Raw genomic sequence first — 26,685 nt, 5'->3', positions numbered from 1 at the left:
CCTTCTACAGGTTTGAAAAAGCTCAGCAAATCCCAAAGGGCCCATGCCTGCAGGAGAAACTGACATTCAAAGAATAATCTGTACTTTTTTTTTTTAAGACAGCAAATTATGAGTTGAACAATGAGAACATACGGACACAGGAAGGGGAACATCACACACTGGGGCCTGTCGGTGGTTGGGGGGCTAGGGGAGGGATAGCATTAGGAGAAATACTTAATGCAGATGACGGGTTGATGAGTGCAGCAAACCACCATAGCACGTGTATACCTATGTAACAAACCTGCACGTTCTGCACACATATCCCAGAACTTAAAGTAAAAAGAAATGAAAAAAAGTACACTAAAAAATCAACAACATAAAATTTTGCTGTAAATAGCTGTCACTTAAGAGAGACCCAAATAATCTTCAAGTTACTTTTCAGTTTAAAAGATACAGAACAAGATTTCAACTTGACCACATGCTATGGATTAAAAGATTACCTTTAATTTTGTGAGATGGTTTTTAAGATCTGAGTTTTCACTTTCCTATTTGATTGCAGCAAAATCACAATTAAAATTAAACTATGTAACATAATTATAGGTAGCAAAATACTATATATTTCTTGTATAGCTGTATACATTTCTTATTATGCAAGAGAATAATAAAGTGAAAAAAGTGTACAAACTGGATTTTCCCTGTTCTCTTTCCAAGTGTTTTAAAAGAGATTTTTAATCCATGAAATTCCTTCTTTGGCATTTTATTCCTCTTAGGAAAAAAAAAAAATATATATATATATATATACATATATATATTTGAAATTTCTGAAATGGATCATTCAGGATTTGTTTTTCTTAGCGGGATTTTGGGGTTCAAAGCTGTATATTATAGTAACAGAATAAAAGGCTGAAAGTAACTTCAATCATATACAGAATATGGGGCAGGTATGGCCAGATTGTTCTATTAGAACTCCCCAGGCCCATCCATGGCAGTCCTTGCCTGTGTCCTCTAATATCACATAGCCCCATTTTGATGTCAGTTTCAACCATCTAATGGTTGGCCCCCTCCTAATCTCAGTCATTTCAGTGAACTTAAAAAGGCAGTGTGGCTACTGACCTAAATAACTACAGTTGTTTCACATAGGAATGCATTTTTTTTCTTTTTCTGTGCCCCTTGTGAGCAGGAATGAATGTATATTTTTATGAAGATGAGGCTGATCTGAAAACTATTGACTATTTGCAGATTAAAATTATACCTTTTATAAAATGTTCATTGGGCATTTCTATTCCTAGACTAATATAGTAAAACTTAAAGGTCAAGCTAGTTGTAATTATTCTACCTTATTGAATTGTTTTTGAATTGATTGAAATCAGAATATTACAAAGAGACATGGGTAAATCACCATAAAATTGGAATAATTTGTATTGCATATTCACAAGTTAAATTGTTCTTTGTAATATTGGTGCTCCAAAAGGTTGAGAGGCCTGACATGTCTGAAGCATCATCAATCTCAAATAATATTTCTTTTTTTTTTTTTTTTTGAGATGGAGTCTCACTCTGTCGCCCAGGTTAGAGTGCAGTGGTGCTACCTCAGCTCACTGCAAACTCCACCTCCCAGGTTCAAGTGATTCTCCTGCCTCAGCCTCCTGAGTAGCTGGGATAACAGGTGCCCACCACCCCAAGCCTGGCTAATTTTTGTATTTTTGACAGAGACGAGATTTCACCATGTTGGCCTGTCTGGTCTCGAACTCCTGACCTCAAGTGATCCACCCACCTCAGCCTCCCAAAGTATTACGATTACAGGTGTGAGCCATCGCACCTGGCCCTCAAATAATATTTGATTTAACAAAATTTTAAAGTAGCAAAACCTGAGCTGTCACTTGGAATTGATAGGAATCCAACAAGGTTTACCTTTATTAGTCAGAATTCAGAGATCAAAACCCCAGAGGGTATACAGTTCAAGCTTTTCCTTTCACAGATGAGAAAGTTGAGATTTAGGAACATTAAGTCAATTAACCACGATTACACTGCTAATCAAAAACAGACCTGGGTCTGCCGATAAGTCTCCCATATCTGAGTCATCTTCAGTTTGAAAAAAAAAAAAGCCTTACAAATTCTAGCACTTTAAAATTTATTGCACACATAACATGGTGAAGTTCTTTTGTGTAGGACTCTATGCTTATCATAGGGGTGTGGTACAGAGATGTAGCATGTAGTCTCCTAGGGACATAATCATGAATACAAAGCCATCAATCCTGACATCTCAAATAATACTTTACATCTAGAAAAAGAAGAAGGACATTCTCACATTAATCTTTTTCATGTGTGATGGATCAGGGAAGGTATTTTGAATCTTTACATGTTTTAAATTCCTATAACTTAATCTTTGCTGTAATTCATATATTTAATGAAGTAAGAAACTATATTTTACAAACCACCTTAACTTCTCATTTGCAATACACCCTTGTGTCAATGGAGAATCTGCTTACATTTTATTGCTGTTTAACTATTTTACTTTCAAGCAGGCGTCAGCAAAATTTTTCTGTAAAAGACTGGATAGTAAATACATTAGGCTTTGTGGGCCATATGTTATGTGTCATACACAACTCTGCTGTTTTTACAAAAACAAGTGGTGGACTGGATTTGGCCCATGGGCCATAGTTTGCCTTTTAGAGCATGAAATTCAGAGATAGCATTGCCTCACTTCCTTCACTTCACCAGAGAAAAGTTGGCAAAAGCTAAGGTGATGGATGAAGGTCTTACCCTGTTAGCTAGATGATCAAATTAGAGAAACTGGGTTTATTGATAACAGATCTCTTGCCTGTATTCATAGTCCACACATGAAGTCATGGTTTTCTATTTTCAACATAACAGCTGTGCACTATGGAAACAATTAGTGTTATGAATCCAATGTGACTGCTTCAGGTTAGAGAACAGAGACATTCTCAGGCTTATGAAGTCGATCGTGCTTTCATGTAGGTCTCCTAGGATCAAAGTAGGAGGAAACCTAAGCTAGTCACAGAACTGGGCCTGATTCATGGACTGTTTGGGGCCCATCTTTGCCCTTGGTTGAAGTCCTCCCTTAAAGCATTCATGCTTTTCACATCTTTCTACAATAATGGAAAGATCATTATTGCATCAAATGTCCAAATAATGGACATTTTATCATTTGTAAAAATCATCTAAAACGTGAACTGAGCAGGCTGAGGACAAGGATTTTGTTTTATCCCCAGCTGTGGCATTTTGACAAATCATGTCACAATCTGGCTTCTGCTGACCTCATCTGTTACGATCCCCAAGGCCACCATTAACACACCATGGTTCCATTCTTCAGAGCGCCCAGATTAATGCCTGGTACATGGAAGTTTCTCAATAAACTTATTTTAAATTAATGATGTATAAACTCAGTCCTTTCCTTACTAAAACCCCTTCTGATGGTTAATTGAATACTTCCTCTGTTTTTGTTTGTTTGTTTGTTTTATTCAGAGTAAAGGCTTTCCATGTTTTCACATCATTGCTGTAACAAATTTAATAGGATGTACTTTGGTTTAGCAATAATTGGCCATTCTGGAGGGCATCTGTTAAAACTATACCGTTGATTTTCTTTTATGAACCCCAATATTTAAATAAACTGGGATGTTTAATGGTTTGAATAGCCCAGAATTTTGTCACAATATCCATAAGGTTTCTAAATTTTCTTAGTCCTTGAGGCAGATGGGACTTGAAAAAGATGGCATTTGAGATGAGTTAGGGTCATGGCCCCTTATGGGGATTTACCTTAGATTCATGATTCTGCTAGTTCAGATGTCCAAGGTTTGAACTCTTACTGAAAAGAGTTGGCTTATGTGTGGAAGGAGAGTTGGGTATGGAAAGAGAGCAGCAAAGGACCAATAAGAAGACTCCACTCCAAAGTTATCTCTGATCATTGCACTTATACTATTAGAACTTAAATAATGCCGTTTGTTTTTCCTTATTAATACAAAAATTTATCATGAGATAAGAAACTTCTTCATTCTTTATGAGTCTTTACACTTTAATAGGAACTAGCTCTTCAGATCTTTTCCAGTGTGACAGCTAACCAATCAAAGCTTTAAAGAAGAGAGGCTGGTACAACCAGTGAGGGCAGAAGCCAGAATTTGGGGGAAATACGCAGAAATTAGAAACAGGAGGATGCCAAAATTTTTGTCTATAGAATTTTACCCCCTAGGACCATCTTATGGAAGTTTGCTGGGATGCTATTTGGTTAATTGAGATTTCTGGGCTGTTGGGTGCCTCTCGTGTGCCAGGACCCATGCATTAGAAATACTAAAGTGAAGAAAAATGGACAATTGTGCCTTCAGGTAGCTCACATTTTAGCGAGACAAAAAGATGTTAAACACATAATAGTGAAATGGCTACGTTGTCTGGTGTATATACCCTGGAGTTTGTTGTTGCATGCCAGGAAAATTTAGGAAATGGGACACACACGAGTTTAGGAGCAGAGGTTTAATAGGCAGAAGAGAAGAGAAAGAGCAACAGTGCTCTCCGTAGAGAGAGGGCTCTCTGAGCAGAAAGGACCAGTTGGCCGCAGATGCCCCAGAATTTATAGTCCAATTTGAGGAAGTGGTGTCTGATTTACGCAGGGCTCACATATTAGTTTGATCAGGTATGACACTTACATAGCGCCCGAGGAAGGCTAGTCCCCCAACCCCTAATCTTATTATGCAAATGGATTTTCCAGTTGATTGGTGCCATCTTGTCTGCTCTTTACTGTACAAGTGGCTGACAAAGAAAGGGAAGATGGAGCCGCCATCTTGAACATGTCTAGACCCTAGTTCCTGCTAGCATTCACCCTTGCAAGCTCCCACCTTGCAGGCTGCTTTTTGCTAGAAAACGACTTGGGGCTGCTTCTCATCAAAAGGAAAAGTCTTACTGAGGACTCCCATACCCTTATTATCTGCCTAAGTGATTTCTTCTTAACTGCTGTATTAATAGTATACTAAATGAATAATGCAAACTAAGATGAATGTTCTTTGTAAAGGAGGGCTAAAAACAGAGAAAGCAACTCTAGCCTGGGATGTCAGAGGAGGCTTTTATAAGAAAGGAACTCTTGAGTCAAGTCTGAAGGATGGGTGAGTGTTAACTAACTGAGGACTTTCAGGGCTGGTTAGTGAATGGCTTTATGGGAGTGAAATCAGAGCCTCCCCGGGAGAGGGACCAGCTCTGAGCAGACACCCTACTGTGTATGGAGCAGGTAAGTGGGTGGAAATAACAGCTGGCCAGTGCGATTGGAGCACAGCAACTAAGCAGAGAGGGCTTAGAGATGAACCTGGAGAGAGAGAAACAGGGGCTAACATACATTGGAGGGTCAACTACATCAAAATTATTAGTTGCCATCTGGGAACAATGGAAACTGTTGAAATGTCCTAAGCATGAGCTATATGATCTGAATTATATTTTTAAAAGATGTCTCTGGTTACCAGCGTAGAGTCTATCATAGTAGCTGAAGTAAGAGATGGTGGTGGCTTGGACTACTAATGCTTACTAGTGGTAATTTAGTGGTGATAAGTAAAAAAGGAATAAATTTGTAAGGTATTAAGAAGGTGAAAATATACAGATTTGACAATCAGATATTTGAGGAGAAAAGAAAAAAGCATCAAAGATGACTCCTGGGTTTCTAGCCTACACATATAGTGAGCATTGAAAAAATGTAGTGGTTGAGAATGTGAATCATAACTTTGCCTTTGTTCAAATCCCATCCCTGCCGCTTAGTAATGGTGTGATCTTGGGCCGATTGCTTGACCACTGTATGCCTCCATTTCTCATCTTGGAAATGGAGGTGGAGATGATACTAGTAGCCACATCATAGCTATAATGAAGATTAAATGGGTTAACATATACATACAGTACCTGACCCAGAATGAGTATTACCAATGGTTAGTTTTCAGCATCACTGAAAACTGAGTGAAGGTTATTTCCTGTACTAGAAAAGAGTCAGATGTAGGGCTAAAAAGTATGGCTTCAGTGTTAGACTTATTGAGTCTGAGGTGCCTTTGAGACTTCTTAGTGAACAGTGCTGAGTAGGCTGTTTCCTATAAGAGTCTAGAACTCAGGGATGAGGTCTGCACTAGGGCTACAAATTTAGGAGCCGTCAGTGTGTAAGTGATAGTTTAAGTCATGAAAATCAATGCAATCTCCAAAAAATGTTTCATAATGAGCCCCAAGGTCCTCCAGTATATAATGGCCAGGTAGATGAGTTTGAGCGTACAGAGAGACAGAAATGACCAGTCAGAGAAGTGGGAGAATACTTGAAGAAGGAGGGTGTGATCAACAGTGTCAAATGCTAATCTTTAAGTAAAATGAAGATTATCTAGTGAATCTAGTGAAGTCACTGCTGACCTTACAGAGAGTGTTTTGTTTGTGTAATTGACACAGAAGCTATTTCATAGTGGACTGAAGGGAGAAGGAAATAGGAGAGAAGAGGGAGCAAGAGCTGAAAGAGAATGTAAGGTCAGATGAGGACAATGTTTTGTTACTGTTGTTTTTTAAGATAAGCGAGATTTGAGTGTTTTAACTGTCAAAGATAAGGACCAAGTTGAAAGAAACTCATGGAATAGTGCAATTTTCCCAAGGGAAAAAGGAGAATGAATAAGATGTAGAGTATAGACAGAGTAATTAGATAAAGGGACAGACAATTCCTGTTATGCAGAACAAGAAAGGAGAGGGATGGGTGGTGATGTAGACAGGTTTATAGGTTCAAAAGTGGGAATTTGAGGGAGTTTCTGTCCATTGACTTCAATTTTCTGTTGAAGAGAGAGTCTGCCAAGTGAGGAGACAAGTCAGAAGAAAGGGCTAAAATTTGACAAGTTATGGGAGAAGATGAGAATGACTTGGCAAGAGGAATGAGGACCCAGTTGAGATTAGTGACCATGAATTTATACTTATACCATCTACCCTACTATTTGAGGTTCTCTAGTAGAGTTTGCCACTTGGAGGCAGGTGCCATGAAAGAAGATTGTTGGGCTCATCCACAGTTGAGATATCTCCAGAAGGATGTGACAGGAAAAAAGTAAGCTAAGCGTTTGGAGGTTTGGCAAGAATATTATTGCAGTGATGGGCCATGGAATCTAATTATGTACCACGGAAGAGGCTGCTAGTTTGGGAGGAAGTAAAAAACATCCATGAAGGCTATTTTTCAATGATGTCTAAGAGTGTGGTGAAAGTAGTTTAAGAAACAAGAAGAGGCTGTGGTTAAAGACTGGGATCCTTTGAAAGTGGAACAGATTTATTGAAGGTAATTTTACGGCCAACTTACATAGGAATGTCTTAATAGAAAGTTCAATTTTTGTAACACATGGAATTTTGCCCAACAAGAGTGTGACTTTTTGCATCCTAGTAGCAGTAATAATATCTGGATCTGGGTTCATAACTTGATGTAGCTCTAATTATGAATTAGGATAAGTTTTCTCCTCCTTTGCCCATATTACGTTCTCACTGGTATCCCATCAACTGTTGTATCTGACCATCCCTCTCATGCTGTCATTTCTTTCTAAATGGGGGATCATTTCATTTCTCAATCTTTTGAATAGTGTTTATTGCTGTCAACCTCACTCCATCCTGCAGTGAGCCTTCACTTCCTAAGTGTGTGTGATTTCTACCTGAGCCCTGGGAGAGAGCATTTCTTGCTAATTCTCTGTTTGTTACTAACACAGGTAGCTTGTGTCTCTAAAATTGACACTGTGATTTAAAATTGGAAATTCAAGCGTGATAGTGAGCAGCTGGGGTGAGGTATATTTGGGGATAGTATTTCAGTGCCTGAAATCAGGCCCCAGCCACTTCTTTCTTTAGCCTAGTTGGTACTAGGGCTGCCTTTGTTGTGCCTTACTATTTATAAAGCCTGCCTTTGAGTCGTCTGATGTAAAGACACTTTATTAGTTTTCTATTGCAGCCATAACAAATTACCACCAACCTAGCAGTTTCAAACAACACAAATTTATTATCTTACAGCTCTGTAGGTCAAAGTCTGGGTAGGCTTTGCTAGTTTCTCTGCTCCAATTCTTACAAGGCTGAAATAAAAGTGTCAGCTGGCATGGGCTCTTATCTGGAGGCTGGGGTGTTGTGAGGGCCAGAGGGTGAGAATCCACTTCCAGGCTCATTCAGTTTCTTGGCAGAAGTAAGTTTCACCTGGTCATTAAATGAGGACCCTGTTTCCTTGCTGACTGTTGGCTGGAAGTCATTTTCAGCTTCTAGAGGCCACCAACATTTCTTGTCATGTGATTCTCTTCCTTCATCCTCAAAGTCCGCAATTATGGGTTGAGGCTTTTGCATGCTTTGAATCTCTCTGATGTCCTTTCTGCCTCATATCTCCTGCTTGCAGCCAGAGAAAGTTCTCTGCTTTTAAGGAGACATGATTAGATTGAGCCTATGCAGATAATCTATAAGAATCTTCCTACGTAACATACTTTATTCTTCTGTACGTAATATGTCTTTTTGCCATGGTCGTCTTCCAGTTTTTGTCTTTCCAGCAGTTTAAAGATGATGTGTCTAGCTGTTGTTGTTATTGTTGTTTGTATTTATTTTGTTTGATGTTCTCTGAGCCTTTTGGATATGAGATTTGGTGTTCATTTATTTTAAAAAATTCTTTGAGTATTTCTCTCTTCAAACATTTCTTCTGTTCAATTCTCTTTGTCTTCCGAGTTTCCAATTGCATGCGTGTTGCACTGGTTCATACTACCCCTCTTGAATGCCCTACTTTAAAAAAATCTTCATTCCTTGTTCTTTACTTCTCTATTATTTTTTCATTTCTGATATTTCACTTTGATTCTTTCTTATCCTTTTTTATTTCTTCTGAAATTATCATCTGATTATACATACTGTCTACCTTTTCCATGAGAGCCTTAAGTATGTTTATCATAGTTATTTTAACTATGTAATAGTTCCAATATCTGTGTCATATCAAAGTCTGGTTATGTTGATTGATTTGTCTCTTGACAGGGTGTTATAATTTTTTTCTTTTGGTTCTTTGCAAATATAATTTTTTTTAAAAACTGACTTTATGTAGTCATATGTAGACATTATGTAGGACAGTAGACACTGAGGGAAATAGTTTTTATGGCTGAAAATTTGCGTGCATTTTCTTTTGTTAGGCCTTTAGTGTGGTAGTTTGAGACAACTGGGTCATTAGTTGAGCTGAGTTTGCATTACGTTGTTGCCATGGCTACCCCAGTGCACCACAGGCCTCAAATTTCTCTAGCATTATCTTATAAAGTCAAGACTGATTTACCAGAGTATTTTTTTTAATGTCTGTTTTACTCTACCCTCAGCTTTGGATCTTCCCTTTGAGCTTACAACCAAAATAAGGTTTTTCTCCAACCTTTAAATGCTCCCCTGGGCAGTAGACTACTGTTACTTGTTATTCAATGATTATTAGCCGATTGATAGGAGACATTGAGGAATCTTTTTGTTGTTCTGATTCAGCCTTATTCTTAAGAAGGCACCATGTTCTGGGTCTTACGAGTGGGATCTCTCACTCCCTGTGGAAGATCTCTAATGGTCTGGCCTAGAAGGTATTCCCATACCTCCTGTAGGAATAGAGCATGTTTTCCTGTTCCCTTATTCTGGCTGCAGTGGATCTTCACCTATGCCCTGGAGCAACAAGATGGTTGTTCTTCCCCTGTGGGGTTAGGTTTATGCTCCATAGGAAAGATAAAAGGATCTGGGTGGTTTTGAGAATGTCCATAGGAGGCATTCTCAGAACTCTCTTGCTGCTTCCCATCTTTTCTGTAAGTAACCACAAGGTTCGTGAAGAGCCCACAAGTAGATAAAAACTCCCTTTGTGTCCTTGGTTCTCACGGATTCTGTATTCAAATGATAGTCTACATTTCCAGGCTTTTAGGAATTCGTTAAAAATTTTAACCAAATTTATCTTACTAGCTTCTATAGCATCCAGTGGCATCTCTTTTTGGATATGCTTATCTTTGATTTCAGGTTTCCCTGCAACTTTAGCTCTTTGATGAGTTTTAGAAACATTACAAATTTGAAGATTATTTGGTGGTTGTTTGTTTTCTTTTTTGCTTGTTGCAAAGGTGGGAGTAATGTTTACATCCTAAGTGGAAACCAGAAGTTCAATGTTTTACAAAAGTTTTAGGACACTTTCATAAAATATTCCTGTTTTAAAACTGCAGGTATGCCTTATTCCTTTTATTAGTTTTCTCAGTGTATACATTACAGGATATTTATCATATGGTAAAATTGTCCTGGATAAAATACTGTTGCTTATCCCTCCGATTAAGTATATCCTCAAAGCACATTCGCTCTAATGAAGCAAGGCAGCAAAGGAAATACTTGTTCAAACTGTTGCTTTGTCTCTCCTCACTCACTTTATCTCTTCTTTGTTCTCCTCATTTCTTAGTCAACTTACTGTTTTTAGCACCAGCCACATATTTCTCAATTTGGACAATTTTGTAAATAATAAATTTATTTCTTATCTTCATCAGCAGGTGAGACTTACAATCAAACTCATTGTCTTATATTCAGAATATAGTCTATTAGGGATGAGTTCCAACTCTGCACTTGTTTTAGTTAATCTGTCAACAGAATTTGATAGTGTCCACTTTCTATTTCATAAGATACACATGTTTTTCCTTATGGATTCCAAAACTCCATTGTCTTTTCTCTTACCTCATGAGCTACTTCTTCTCAGTGTCACTTGTTTTGTCATTTTCCTCCAGCTCTAAATATCAAGAATCTCCAAGGATTAAAACCAGATGCTTTATCTTTACCACATATCAATCCATGAATCAACTGACTTGGACTATTTTAATGATAGAATCCACAGATAATAATAAGCAGTTACATTAAGTACCTCACAATTTCCCTGCATCAGGAGCTGAGCTGTGAGCATGGGGAGCTAGGGTCAAATTTAAGGTTTGATTCTCCCTTAGCAAGTAGCTTAACATCTCTGGGCTCAAGTTTCCTCATTTGTCTGGTTTTCCTCCTTTCTCACTGGCTGCTATTAAGTCTCCTTTGCTGATTCATTCTCATTTTACCAGTCTCTTAAATTGGAGTGTCCTAGGACTGAGTTCCTGGATCTCTTCTATCTGTTCTCCCTCCCTTGGTGATCTCATCTAGTCTTATGACTTTAAATACCGTCTAAATACCAACAAGTTCCAAATTTATATCTCTAGCCCTGACCACTCCCTTCGACTTCAGATCCATCTATCCAACTCCCTACTTAATATCTCTATTTGGCTTTCTAATAGACATGCAGGTTTAGCATGTTCAAAACCTAGCTTCTAAATTCCTCTACCCCATATTTTCCTGTCCTGTAGTCTTTCCCAGCTCAACTAAAGACAACTCTATCTTTCCATTACTCGAGTCAATAAAACTGGAGACATCTGTAACTCCTCATAAATTTCTCTTTTGATTCACCTACAAATTTTTTAGCTCTGCTTTCAAGTTTTATCAAGAAATGTTTTCTCTTTATTACTCAAATTATCTCCCACCTTGATTGAAACTACTACCATCTCTTACTTGGATTATTGCTGTAGTTTCCTAAATAGTTTCGCTGTTTTTGGCTGTTAGAATAGTCTCAACATAGCACCCAAAGTAATTCTGTAAAAATATAAATCAGATTCTAATCATTTCTCTGCTCAACAACCTCTAATAACTTACCATCACAGAATAAAAGCCAAACTCCCTCAGTGTCCTCTAAGACCCTATCCATCTGGCCCAGTTACCTCTAGCTTCACCTCTTCCTGTTTTCTCCTCGCTTATCTTCCTATAGCCACAGTAACCAGGCATGTTCCTTTCTCTGAGTCTTTGCACTGGGTGTTCCTTCAGCCTAGAATGTTCTTCCTCCAAATATCTGAATGGTCCATTATTATCATTATCTCTTTCCCTTCCTTCAGGGCTTTATTCCAAAGTGAAGCCTCCTCCTCTCTCTATCAAAGATTGTGCCCCTTCCCACTTTGACTCTTCCTGTTTCCTTGCTTTACTTTCCTCCTCAGTATTTATCACCATCTGTACTCATTAGGTTAGGCTTGATTGTGTCTCAACAACAAACCCCCAAATCTCAAAGTCTTAAAAACATACAAACATATACTTTATGCTCAATCACATGTTTACCAGGGCCTCTGTTCTTCGTAGTCACTCAAGACCCAGGCTCCATCTGGTCAATTGCTTCCTTGTAGGACAGGAAGTACAGAGTTGGAGTGTCTGGCACCAACAATTTAATGAATTGACCTGGAAGTGGCTTATGTCCCTTTTTTGCACAACCTACTGGTGAGAATTAGTTACATGATTGTGACTAATTTCAAGAGATGGGGACGTATAATCTTCATGTGCTCAGAATAATAGGGGAATCAGATATCAAGAAACAGCAGTGGTATCTGCCCCATCATTTGACATGCCATATATTTTGTTTTTGTTTGTGTGTGTGTGTGTGTGTGTGAGAGAGAGAGAGAGAGAGAGAGAGAGTGTGTGTGTGTGTGTTGTTTTTCTTTTTTTTTGAGACAGAGTCTGAGTCTTGCTCTGTCACTCAGGCTAGAGTGCAGTGGTGCGATCTCGGCTTACCACAACCTCCACTTCCTGGGTTCAAGCAATTCTCCCTGCCTCAGCCCCCCAAGTAGCTGAGATTACAGGTACCTGCCACCGTGCCTGGCAATTTTTGTATTTTTAGTAGAGACAGGGTTTCACCATGTTGGGCAGACTGGTCTCGAACTCCTGACCTCAAGTGATATGCCCACCTCGGCCTCCCAAAATGCTGGGATTACAGGCATGAGCCCCCATGCCTGGCCTGACATACCACATGTTTTACTTATTATTTCTTTATTTATCTCTTCTCACTAGAATGTAAACTCAATGAAAGTATGGCTTTTTGTTTGTTTTATTCACTGTTTGTTTTGTTCCAGCTTATGGCAGAGAGTTTAATAAATATTTGTTAAATAAATGAGTGATTGGATTTTTACAATGATTTTAAGAAAAAGAAATACCAACCTTCCTTGCAGATTTGTAGATAGATGCAAAAGATTCCACGTGTAAAGTATTGTTAATACTATTACTTCTTGTTGTATGGTAGAATTCTAATTAGAAGACATCTGTGAAATGGGAGATATAAAAATATTATCCAAACAATGGAGGATACAGGCAGAGAATAGTCTAATTTAAAATCTTATGAAGAAGAGAAACACATAAGTCAAACATCTAATATGGCTGCCACTATATTTAATAGTTGCTAAATGCATGGAAATGATCCAATATCATTTACAGGGCAAAAAAATAGTCCTAATGAACATGTTGTAAAGGGAAACTGAATCAGCACAGTCATTTGTGAAAGTAAAGTTCATCTTCACTTGTTAAAAAGTCCACCCAGCCCTGTGCCTTGCCCTGCTCTGATGATGCTATTGAGACACCCGTCTGACATGTACGGAGTATCGTACTTGGATTTCTGTCAGGGACAGGACCGTGTTCTTTTCTTGGATCCAGTCTGTTCTTTTACTGAGCAGACAGCAAGCCCCTCATGCTAGAAATATGCAGCTGGGATTCTCAATATCAAAACTTCCACTTCTGCCTGATGACACACGTGCTGACTGCTCTGTGTGGTTATGGAATGCCTTTGCTGACTTTATGAGAAGAGACATGTCTTACTTTCCCTGCCCAATCCCTTGCCAGTTGAGCTTTATGATTCTGTGAAAAAAAAAAAAAAAGACAAAATTTAAAACATTAAAGGGATGATAAACACGTTTACTTTTGCCCTGGGCTTGGTGGTAACGTGCTGTTTCTTGATAATAATGAGAGCTGCTAATAGGCATTTTCCATGTATGCTTTTATGTCTTGTGGATTTATGTGACAGTTTATCTGGTGCCTTAGTTGGGGCCCAGAATTGTAGAGGAAAAGGGTTCACCACCCCATTAGTAATAATGCAGATGGACTAATCCATTGCCATTCAAACAAGATTTTCACGCTAAGATTATCTACCAAGATCATCCATGTGTGATGTAAAGGTCTGTGGAACTGTTTGGATCTAGGTTGGTCTCATTCCACCTGTTTTTGAAGGGCATGGCTGAGACTTATATTGTAAAGTACCTGTCATTCTTAACATAGTTTATTGCTACTTTATTTATTTAAATAAATTATAACAGCAAAGGATAGAGGAAATGGACAAGGAATGAGGAGAGGCTGCCAGAGAACAGCTATTTTAAAAATAAATGTAATGAAGGAAGGGCATGTACGTGAAAATAAGCCTTAAATTGAGTAGAAGGGATTTCATGACTGATAGTGAGCCAGTGAAATTCTATCCAAAGGGTAATTCCAAGATTTCATGATTCCCAGCCTTCTTTGCCCTTTTCTATAATTTTACCAAAAGAAAAAATTGGAGTTGTTGTCTTTTTGGTCTGAAGTTAATGCTTCCTGTTTGTATTGCTGATTCCAAGTTTTGGGTTATTACGCCACATTAGAAAATAGCAATAAGTCTTTCATATGACCACTGAATTATTTCTAAATAATTAAAAGATAAATAAATTAATAATAATTAAAAGGTAAATATCTCATGTATATTTCTAAATGCTGTGTTTGAGAGGAAATGTTCTGATGAGCACCAGAAATATAATTCCTAGAGGTCACTGTATCTGGACCTTTGTTACATATACTAGTATTTGGGAGGGAGAAAGACAGTTCATCCTAAGAGGTAATATACAGTCTGGCCCCAAGAAGGAGGGAGAATAGCTACAATTACTTTTAAATTCCTCCCAACTCTGAGTTTCCAAGTATCTATGAGCATGATCCTTTCTTTTTAATCAAACTGGTCTATTTGCTTTTTTAAATTTTGTACAGGGTTTGCAGTTCAACATGAGCTTCTTGCTACTACCATTTTTTAACTGAAACATTCTTTCAAGTCCTGCCTTTTATTTGACTCTTACTTTCAAAGCTAAGTTGAAGTCTCACCTTCTCCATGAACCTTTGCCTAGAAAATAATATCCACTCCCTCTAAATTCAAGAAATGTAAAGCATTGCTTTGTATGACAATCGTCTCTCTGTCTGGTAATCTCTTTGAGGTAAAAAAAAAAAAAAAAAAAAAAAATAGTATTTCTTTCTCTGAGAAGTGTTCCCAACAGTATCTTCTTACATGCCTCAGAAAAATCCTTGTTTTCCTTTGCAAATGTAATTTTTTGCATATAGCTCTTAACGTGTGTCAGAGTTAACTCCTGGAGATCAGTATCCCTCACTACTGATGTGTGATGTAGTATCTTACTCATTTTTGCATACACACTATTTAGCCTGTGCCTATGACATTATTTTGTGATAGTCTATTTTTTCTTCATTTATGAGTATAGCCTTATTCTGACCTTTATTCTGTGAGCATTAAGGAGTCACGTGCTATTTTTGTCCAGCAGGGGCAGAGGAAAGAGATAACATAACAAAGTAGTATTGTACAATGATTAACCCGGAAATAGTGGGAAGGGTGGATTGGAAAGGTAATGAGGTTGGTAATTATAAAAATGGATAAGACTGGCTGGTCTTTTCAGGCCAAGCCTTTGGATATCATGTAGGCACAGGAGACAAAATTGCCTAGTGTTTGAAGCCCAGAAATGCATTTACCCAAAAAGGGATGAGCCCATCCTACATGGGTTTGAAAGAAGTATATTTGAAAAGTGAAAAGAATCAAAGATGACGTCAAGAGGATGCAGGATGAAGTTTTAGAAGCTAGAAATGCAAAGAAAGAGTCAAAGAGTGGATAAAATAGAGCAAGTAAACAGCTCAGGGGAGCTAGGTGGAATTTTATAGAAATAAAAGGAAAGATGTTATAGAAACTTCATCTAGAATACATAAAAGAGAAACAAGCAATTCCAAGTTGAAATGGTTTTGCATTTATGTCCTCAGTGTCTTAGTGCTTTGCTGATGGACGTCTCCCTAAAAATACTTTTCTTTTTTTTTTTTTGAGATGGAGTCTCGCTCTGTCGCCCAGGCTGGAGTGCAGTGGCGCAATCTCGGCTCACTGCAAGCTCTGCCTCCCGGGTTCGCGCCATTCTCCTACCTAAGCCTCTCCAAGTAGCTGGGACTACAGGCACCCACCACCACGCCCAGCTAATTTTTTGTATTTTTAGTAGAGACAGGGTTTCACCGTGGTCTCGATCTCCTGACCTCGTGATCCGCCCGCCTCGGCCTCCCAAAGTGCTGGGATTACAAGCGTGAGCCACCGCGCCCGGCCTACTTTTCTTTTTTAATGTATCTCATTTACAATTCTATTTCTTTATTTATGAAAATATGGAACACTTGACGAATTTGTGTGTCATCCTTGCGCAAGAGCCATGCTAATCTTCTCTGTATACTTCCAACTTTAGTACATGTGCTGCCGAAGACAGCACAATTTTCTTAAATTATAAAATACCTATTTGCTTCTTTTAATTTAAATGAAATCTAAATGTTTTATTAATAGATCAAATAGCATATATAATAGATCAAATTATATTAATAGATCAAATATAATATCTATATTATATTAATAGATCAAATAGCATATTCCATTGCGTTTTTATACCAAATTACAATTAGAGTGTTTAATTTTTTTCTAGTACAAAAGATGCAGTATATAGTACATATACAAGGTGAACATCATTTTCTTATTATTTATTTTTAATTAACAAAAATCATATATTTTTATGGTATACAACATGATGTTTTGAAATATGTATACATTGTAGAATGGCTAAATCCAGCTAATTCACCGAGTTAATTGCTTCACATGACATTTTTTGTATCTTAAAATCTACTTTTAGCAATTTTCAAGTGTACTTGAATTGTTATTAACGATATTGTTATTAACTATAGTCACTATGTTGTATAGTAGGTATTGTGAACTTAAAATGTTTCTTGAGATGAATTGATCTGGAAGGGAGACAGTTTTGGCCAAAATTTAAGGGATTATTTGTAGCCAAGAGATAAAAATGCCTTTCCCCTTAAAGATCAGAATACTAGCAGGAGGAGCTGGGATTTTATTCAACTGTGTACAAATGGGGTGAACTAGAGTTAATAAACAGTGATCTTGTTGGGTGGGGCTAAGAAAGAAGGTGAGATAGGAATTGCTGGAAAACATTGACTTATTTACAATTCATTGCAAGTAATTTAAGTGAAATGAAACCATAACCTATAAATGGTTTGTCCTTAAGAATGTCTTCTATTGTAATAAAATTTGGGGCTCAAGATGACCTGCACCAAAGTGGTCAAGGAGAAGGAAAAGAAGAAAACTCACTTTTTAATTAGAAGTTTAGCCTTTCAGAAGAGAACCACTGCTCCAAGTCCTCAGGATGGTAATGAAGCAAAGTCATAGGCATCCTTGCATTTGGACTTCTCCATGTTTTATGCAGGTTTTGGAGCAAGGTGTGTATAAAACCTGACTCCTCAAGTGTGACTTGGGTACCTAGGACTGTGACACATCATGGATGGTAGAGAAGTAAACTGGTTTTGAGGAAGATAATGCTGGTTGGAGCCTGACCGCATCAACAAAAGTGTCAGTGGTTAACAAAGCTTGTAGGACTGGAACCAAATGAGTATTCATAAATAGAAGTTCAGATATCAGAATCAGCTAAGCTACTTACTAGTTAGCAGCTAAGTTATGATTGAAGCCTTAATTGTAAAGCAGTTCTCTAAAGGAGCAAAAGACAGAAACTTTGTGAATTGCCGTGTTATGAGGGCCAGAGGAGGAAAAGAAGGGAGAGAGATGGAGATTTCATGGAAAATGAGAATTAGGATACCACTGTGTCACAGAGTAAAATCAAGGCGTAGCGGGAGATGGGGCAAAGGGTGCTCACACACTTGCATACACACGAGAAGGCAGATGCATTAGGGTGGTCAGAGGTCTGCAATGCTATAGAGAAGTTATGGGAAATGAGAACTTCAGACAAATGTCTGCAACATGGGATTCTCCAATCTGCATTAGACTTATCTCTGACATTTTTAGAATCATTAAAATCATTGAAATTATTCTAATGCTGGTGTGGGAAATAATGATATTTCGTTACTCTCCTGTGAGCTGTTAGTGTGGCAGATGAACGTTAAGAATTAGTCCACATTGTTCTTTTGAGAGGTTTTGGGTGCATCTTATCCTCAGTTGACTTCAGTGTGCTGGGATTAATGTAATGTTCCCTGGGCATGTGGCCTCAGCCCCATAAAACAGGTTGTCACGTTACTATGAATGACTAGTATGAGATGCCTGGATGAAAATGGACATCACAGAGATCAAGTACATGCCTATGATGATTAGAGCCCTTAGAAATAACTCTCCACTCAGAAGAAAGATTTCCTTGTGGAAATGATATGAAATGCCATTAGATATTTGTAATCTTATATTAATTTTTAAAAGAGAGTAGATGGAAAGACTGCTTGACCAGCAAGAGATGTTGATAGTCTACACCTTATATAATATCATGCAGAATGAATTATCACAGATATCAACACCTCAACCTTCATCTTTACTTTTCTTCAGTCTGAAATTTCCTTCTTCCTGTTCTCTGGACAAGTCCTTCTTGACATTCAAGACCCAGATCAGATGCCACTTCTTCTGTGATACCATTCCTGACTCACCCACTTCTAACTAGTCAGTGCTCCTCTGAATTACTTCTGCATGCGGGTCCATCCTCTATGTAGAATTTGTTGAGTGCATTGAGTGATAACTTACAAGTCCACATCCTCCAGTACAGTACAGTTTATTTGAAGAGACTCATTTGCTTATTATAGTATTAATTCCTATCAAGCATAATATTTTCCATTTTAAAAAACTATTGTATGTGTTTGTTCATTCATTTAAAACATTTTAATTGAATATCCTTTCTCTGCCAGGCACTGTGCTAGGGACAGTATCCTTATATAGCTTATAGTCTGCATATAAACAGCATCTATATAGAATGAATTTTTGGTTGAAAGACAAGGAATGTTAAAAATTCAAAGTACACTGAAATCAAAAAGAACCCATGGATAAAGTCAGATCAAAAACAACCCTTACTGAGCTGCACAGTTCAGGAACGGCTTTTCACAATCTATTTCACTTAATCTTCCCATAAACTCTGAGAGAGTTCTGTGATTAATACTATTTTATAGGGGAAACGGTGACATTTGGATAGTAAGTGAAGCATCCATGTAACAGTTGAACAAAGGGGAAATTATGGGTTTAATTTGGGACTTGAACACAGATTTTCCAACTCCAAACCCTGTGGCCCATTACATTCCACTCTACAGTCCTCCTTCTTCAAAACGCCACTCCTTACAGGATCAGATGAGGAATCTCAAGGTCATGGAAATATCAGTGCTTCCATAGCCAAAAATTTTAGCAATAATCTCACAAACAATACAGTGAGCTTATCTAATTGTCATGGATTCAATATAACAGATCTCAAATGTGATTTTAAAAAACTGAGCTCAAACTTTATAAGATCAATACCTTATCCGTAAAATGAATAACAAATTTCACCAAAATAAATTCAATTGTTGGCCAGGCATGGTGGCTCATGCCTGTAATCCCAGCACCTTTTGAGGCCAAGGTGGGCAGATCCCTTGAGGCCAAGAGTTCGAGACCAGCCTGGTCAACATGGCAAAACTCCGTCTCTACTAAAAATAACAACAACAAAAAAAGAGCCATGCGTGGTGTTGTACGCCGTAGTCCCAGCTACTTGGGAGGCTGAGGCATGAGAATTGCTTGAGCCTGTAAGGCAGAAGCTGCAGTGAGCCAAGATCGTACCACTGCACTCCAGCCGGTGACAGAGCGAGAATCTGTCTCAACAATAAATAAATAATAAATAAATAAATAAATAAAAACTTCAATTGTGAATTTATTGAGATGATTGTTAAACTGTGCCAGCTCACTGAGATGATACAGGGTCAGTTTACCTACTATCAAAGAAAATTCCCAATGAATTAATTGAAAGATAGTAGTGTCATTAAAAATAAAGATATAAAGCTATATTTATATTGAAGAAAATGCAGGTTATGGAACAGCACTTGGAGTATAACCTTATTTTGGTAGACCGTAATATATTATTCCCAGGAGAAACTATCTGGAAGAACATATAAAAATGTTTATAGAAGATTTATCTGCATATTAAATGAATAATTTTTAAAAAATATTCTCTTTTCCAACTCTCTTAAATTTCTTATTAAAATGAATGTGTACAAGTTGAGTATCCCAAATGCTCAAAGGAAATGCTCATTAGAGCACTTTGGATTTTGAATGTTTGGATTTGTGATGCTCAACCAGTATAATGCAAATATTCCAAAATCCTAAAAAATTCTGAAATTTGAAAAATGGCCCCAAACATTTAGGATAAAGGATACTCAAACAGTATTATTTGTATAATTTTTTAAGTTAAAAAGTGAATTCAGGGACTGTTATTGGGGTAGAGGAAAGGGAGATGAAAATGTGCCACCAGCCTGGGAGGAAAGTGAAATGAGTGGTTTGGGAAAGACAGAAGTATTCATATAGTAAGTTGTAAGCAGTTTAATTCTCAGGCTGTCTCTGCCAATAGTGGCAATTAAACTGTAATTGCTTTGTTTTCATCTAGCTTTTGGCTAAAAACAGAATTAATAACAACTGATTTTAGTAACACATTCTGTTTGCAGTAAGGACTTGTATGGATCGAATTCCATTTAAACTGTAATCTAGCTGTAAAATATGTTTGGCACTTTTCATTTTAAAAATAGCATTTTTTTCCCACTGAAATCAAATCTTGTTCTGCGCATTTGAGCTGCTTGTTGCTAAGAACTTGTGAGGCAACATTTCTACCATGTGGACTTATTTTTAATCATCTAAGATTTGAATTTTGTATTATTCATTTCTCAGCAGTTTGGCTTGTGTGTAGCTTCGTAGGGAAAAACAATTTAGCTTTGCTTCTAACACATATTTTAATGTATTCTACCACGGCCCTGCATGATCTGACCCCCTGTCCTCTATAGCTTCCCTGCATACTCCTTAACCCATTATATCCCACCAGACGGACTTTGTTTAGTATCTTTAAATCCATCATCTACTTCCTCCCTCAGCACCTTTGCTCATGCTATTCCTTATGTCTGAGAATGCTGTTCCTGCCCTCCGTCTTCACCCAATATGCACGCTTAAACGTTGGCTGACTCATTCCTACCCATTCATTAAATGTGTTACCTCTTCGGGTCACAGCAGTTATAGAGCTATTGAAGGTTTGGGCACCTCAGTCCCGCAATCTTGGATTTTCCCTCTAGTGTTCCCTTGGGTCTATTTCCTGCTACCAATAAATTTCCTTATCCGCCATTCTTTATCTTTCTTTTTCTCAGCTTCATAGTTTTTGCTACCTAACAGTTTACTATCTCAACTTCAACTTACTCCAATCCCTTATTCTGTCTCCTGGGCTCTCTTTCTTACCACTTAAATTAATTCATTTCACACTGGGGAATAGTATAACCAGTGGGAATTACTATATTCGTATTTGCAGTGTCTAAGGAACAATTCCCCATGGGCAGTATTTGGACTACTCAAAGGACAATCACATTTCTTCACTTCCAAGTTCAGAGTTTGGAGTGAAGTGGGGAAATTCATTGTAGCTCCTAGGTTTAAAATACAAGAAAAAAAATTTGCCTGATAAAAAGTTGTGAGACAGCCTTCCTTCTTATTTCTGCAGTTTAAAGTCAGGAAGACTATTTTTTCAAATGGATTTATTCAGTTAGATTTTGCGAACATTGGGTAAATGTTATAAAATTCTATTTTAAGTACGTAGTCTTAAGCTTGGGCCACATCCACTATGCAAGATGAGGAAATTTTAATAATATCAGCCTAGTAGGCAATGATGCCAAGCCACTTTGACTTTCTTTTTCTCACCTAGTAAAGCTCAAATTCTACATTAATAGCAAACCATCAGAGATGTTAGTGATGAGATATATCAGGTATGTGCATAATTCAAAATTTCAATATTTTATTAATATTGAAAAACATTTTAGACACTCAAAATGTTTTAATTATTACCGTAAAAATGACAAATATTGTCAAAATAGTAATAAATCCCTAGTCAGGAAAGATAGCTATTTATTTTCATAGAAAAACCCAACCAAAGCATTTGGTTACAAGGTCAAAATATACATGTAATTTCATTTTAAGGAGAAACAAAGTTAATGTCTTCAGAACTGATTAATTTCATGGTGAACAAATATTCACATAATTAGTATAGGCTAAACTATTCTTAAAACTGAAATGACTGGAGATTGAAAAGACAACTCAGTAATGTATTCTGCTTCAAATTCAAACTCATTTCTTTTTTTTTTTTTTTTTGAAACGGAGTTTCGCTCTTGTTGCCCAGGCTGGAGTGCAATGGCACCATCTCGGCTCACCGCAACCTCTGCCTCTGGGTTAAAGCGATTCTCCTGCCTCAGCCTCCCAAGTAGCTGGGATTACAGGCATGCACCACCACGCCTGGCTAATTTGGTATTTTTAGTAGAGATAGGGTTTCTCCATGTTGGTCAGGCTGGTCTCAAACTCCCGACCTCTGGTGATCTGCCCACCTCGGCCTCCCAAAGTGCTGGAATTACAGGTATGAGCCACCACACCCAGCCTTCAAACTCATTTCTAAGAATGTCAATGGTCATTGTATTGTTTTGCAAAAAGTGTGTTTCTTGTGTTTTGGATAAATTTGGAATCACAATAATTATTATAACAAAATAAGTGATCTCATCTTTTTTTTTTTTTTTTTTTTGAGATAGAGTCTCACTCTGTCACCCAAGCTGGAGTGTGTGGCATGATTTCAGCTCACCTCAGCCTCTGCCTCCCAGGTTCAAGCAATTCTCCTGCCTCAGCCTCCTGAGTAGCTGTGATTACAGCACTACGCTTGACTAATTTTTGCATTTTTAGTAGAGACAGGGTTTCACCATGTTGCCCAGGCTGGTCTCGAATGCCTGATCTCAGGTGATCTGCCCACCTTGTCCTCCCAAAGTGCTGGGATTGCAGGCATGAGCCACCATGCTCGGCCAATCTCATCTTCCTTAATGACTAAAGATAGAAATCCCAGGGCTTAAAATAATTAATTTTATTATCCAACATATATTTAGTGACATTGATAAAACAAGACAGCTCATTTTCTGGATGATCACAATTTGGAGTGGTCCTGAAGCAAGAGAAATATTCACAATCTTAGCAATTAATATAAAACTGGAAAAGTTTGGGAGTTTCTTAATAAATTATGCATAAACTTACCATATGACCCAACAATTTTACACCTACATATTTACCTCCCAAAAATAAAAATATATGTTCACACAAAGACTTGTACATGAAATTTTATAGCAGCACTATTCATAGCTAAAACTGGAAACAATCCAAATATTCATCAAATATTTGGATTGAATAAACAAAATGTAATATATTCATAAAATTCTATTTAGCAATTAAAAGGACTGAACTAGTGATACAACATGGATGGATGGGTCTCATAAAAATTATGCTGAGTGAAAGAAGCCAGGTGCAGAAGAGAACATGTCATGTAAGTCCATTTATATTTAATTGCCAGAAAAGCAGAAAGTAGACCAGTGGTTGCCTAGAGCTAAGGGTGGGAACAGAGAGATTTACTATAAATGGGTAAAATGGAATGTTTTAGAGTAATGGAAATGTTCTGAATATGGATTATGATAGATTTAGTAAATTACATAAATTTAGCAACTTCTGTGAGTTTGAGCTATAAAATCATTGAGCTGTACACTTACAATAGGAGAATTTTATGATATATAAATTGCATCCCACTAAAGCTGTTAAAAATTATATGTGACAGTCACATATATTTCTTCCATATGCTCATGAAAATATTTGTTCCTTTTTTTTATATTTGAAGTACAATTTGGGAGTCCTATGAAAAAATTATCTGGAAATTATTAGTGTTTCCTTAAAAAATTATTTTCTGATTTATTTGGATTTTCTTGCACTTTAATAGGAAGATAGTATTTTTTCTGGATGAGATGTTAGAGACACTTTTGAGTATTAGATTGAGAATGAATTTGAGATTCCTCAAAATATTTTACGGAGGAGAAAAATGAGGCTTAGAGAGGACAGCTGACCTAAAGTCAAACACAATTAAAGGCCAAGTTGATCTCAGAACCCCTCCTGCTTCTTCCACAACATATTATGAATAATATAAGATGCCCACAGTGGAGTCGAGAGCAAATGGCCTTTCTTAGAGCCTCCTGACATCTCATGGCCACTCAGCCTTAGTATATAAGGCCACTTGGCCGTATTCTCAGGATAAGTTTAGCCATTTCCCTGTAGTCCTTGGAAGACTTTTGATGCTGTGAAATCTCCAAATGAACAACTATATACCATCAGTACTGGGTATTTATGAACTAAACAAATTACAAATAATTCATGAAGATGCCAAATGTTTAAGCAAAGATGGCGGATAAAAGCATTGGTTCCAGTTTCATCTCATGTTTTTTATTTGCAAAACTTTAAAAAAATCAGATTTATTTAAGAAAGCTGTGTGATTTTTTGACAATGTTTTTACAAGATGGCAAAATTTTCATTTTTTATCAAGAGTATTTTCAATTTGCTCCCTGGAACAGTGTTTTGCAATAGAAATATGTAATCTTGTAAAGGCAGGATGTTTTAGTATTGGTAGAAGTAAAATTTTCTGCTTTGTCTTGTAAATAATCACTCTGATTAAACTTAACCTCTATTCGGCCAATGGAATTTAATGAGTGCCCAAATTGGAGTTATCAAGAGAAGAAAAGAAAAAGAAGTATGAGTCCTTTTGGAAAATTACTCAGAGTAATATTAATTTAAATGATATATTTTCTATTTTTTGATACCTGATCACTCTGAGAATTGTAAGGACAGGATTTTTAAAAATTAAAAACAGTTAAATTTATCTACTTTCATTTTCATGAAAATCATTCTTTGACATAAGAAAGTCAATATTACACTTCATTGTCAAAAGAGGCTCATGCCTGGCATTCTCTCAGCTGGGAGTGAGAGGGAAAGGTGGCAGAGACCTTGAGTATCAGTGTCCAGTATTTAGCTTTTCAGTGAAGATGAAGTCATTATATGGTTTTATCTGCACTTACTACTAAGAATTTAGTTAATTGTAGTAATTGTCTATTATAAATAGAAGAGTTGATAGTTTTGTTTCCCTGGTAAATAGCATTATAAGTAAATAATCTGGAAAATTAGAAATATACATATATAATTTCACTTTTTCTTGGAAAAAAATGTATCACCATATAATCAACATTTAAAAAATAGTACAATCAAAAGAGGCTGATTATGAAGACAACTGGAAGATGTAAAAATGTTGGCTTTAATAACTATCTGAATACTACTGTGACAATAACAACAAAACGCTACTGATGCATGCAACAAAACTGATGTATCATCAAGACATTTTAAGTGCAAGAAACCTTACATAAAAGACTACATACTGTGTGATTTTATTTAATCGAAGAGTCTAGAACAGGCAAACTAATCTATGATAGTAAAATTAAGAACAATAGTTCCTGGGAGGATGTGGTGGGAATGAACTGGGAAGGGGCATGAGGAAATTTTCTGGGTTGATGATGATATTATAAATCTTGATAAAGGTTTGGGTTACATAGACGTATGGCATTTGGGGAAAACAGTAATGTATAGTTAAGATTTATGTATTTCATTGTACCTAAATTTTATCTCAAAAGAAAAATATAAATAAATATTAAACTTTCGTTAATGGCATGCATACTGAAGTGTTTGGGGGTGAAGGGTACTGAAATTCAGTTGACATGGAAATTAATTAAAAATTAAGATGGATTGAATGATGGACAGAGGGATGGAGAGATGGAAACGTATATGATAAATGAGTAAGACAGGAATCATTGACTTTTGGTTGCTGCCTTATGGATGTGCTCTGCACAATTCGAGTTTTTGTATGTTTAAAATTTTTTATAATAAAATGTTGCAAAATAACTCATCTTTGATTTTAAATCTCTAAATATATTGGTTAGATTTAAAGACACATAATTGACATTCAGAAGTTAGTAGTATTCCAAACATAACATTTTACCTTATGTGTCTCCAGAAATAGTTCTCAGAAACCCTAATTAACAGAATTTGTTTACAGACCAAAATACGTGTAAAAGTCTCATGATAGGAAATTTAACAGAGTTTTGAGTGAAGTTTCTTTTCTCCATACTGTATTGAATATCTGTAAATGTCTTTCAAATGACACTGGGCCCATTAATTTTATTGTCGATGCACTGAATTTTAAAAGAGTAATGGCTCTCAAACTTGAGTATTCGCCAGAATATCCATACAGCTTGTCGAAATACAGATAGCTGCCCCCAGAGTTTCTAATTCGATAGGTCTGGGATGGGGTCTGTTTCTAATTCAATAGGTCTGGGATGGGATCTCACAAGTTCCCAGATGATGTTGATTCTCTAATCCAGAGACCACATTTTCAGAGCCCTGGAATTGAGCCTAGCCCATCTTCCATCAAGAGCACTTCATACCATCACTTCTTACTTTAAAGAGCAACAGAATGTAAGCAAATCATCTCCATGAAATTTCATGAAAATAAGCAAAGAACAAAAAGAAGGGAAATGAGTCTTGTTAAATTCCTTAGGCTATTGGGTTACTTTTCTATGTATTAAAAAACAATAATGTCTAAAACACCAAAAGCAATGGCAACAAAAGCCAAAATTGACAAATGGGATCTAATTAAAGAGCTTCTGCACAGCAAAAGAAACTACCATCAGAGCGAACAGGCA

At 37.0% G+C, this 26,685-nt stretch overlaps 1 protein-coding gene, 1 long non-coding RNA gene and 1 other non-coding gene across 15 annotated transcripts in view; 1 reads left to right on the top strand and 2 right to left on the bottom strand.

Moving 5' to 3' along the window:
* Nucleotides 1–26,685, top strand: part of ABI3BP (ABI family member 3 binding protein) — a 246,050-nt gene that overhangs the window by 24,359 nt on the left and 195,006 nt on the right. The gene's annotated exons all lie outside the window — the stretch shown is intronic.
* The window catches only part of LOC134735405 (uncharacterized), a 31,879-nt gene continuing 17,329 nt past the window's right edge, over nucleotides 12,136–26,685 (bottom strand). The window contains exons 2-4 of the long non-coding RNA XR_010118451.1: nucleotides 13,395–13,641; nucleotides 12,952–13,052; nucleotides 12,136–12,231 (exon numbers count right to left, since the gene is read on the bottom strand). This is a non-coding gene — a long non-coding RNA (uncharacterized lncRNA). The remainder of the gene's footprint in view (nucleotides 12,232–12,951; nucleotides 13,053–13,394; nucleotides 13,642–26,685) is intronic.
* On the bottom strand, nucleotides 16,213–16,319 carry LOC129471799 (U6 spliceosomal RNA). Its single transcript, XR_008653747.1, has one exon. It is a non-coding gene; the product is annotated as a U6 spliceosomal RNA (small nuclear RNA).

Source organism: Symphalangus syndactylus, chromosome 21 (assembly GCF_028878055.3).
Source record: "Symphalangus syndactylus isolate Jambi chromosome 21, NHGRI_mSymSyn1-v2.1_pri, whole genome shotgun sequence".
NCBI lineage: Eukaryota > Metazoa > Chordata > Mammalia > Primates > Hylobatidae > Symphalangus > Symphalangus syndactylus.
Note: the sequence above shows the minus strand (reverse complement) of the source record. Positions and strands in the feature narration are given on the sequence as shown.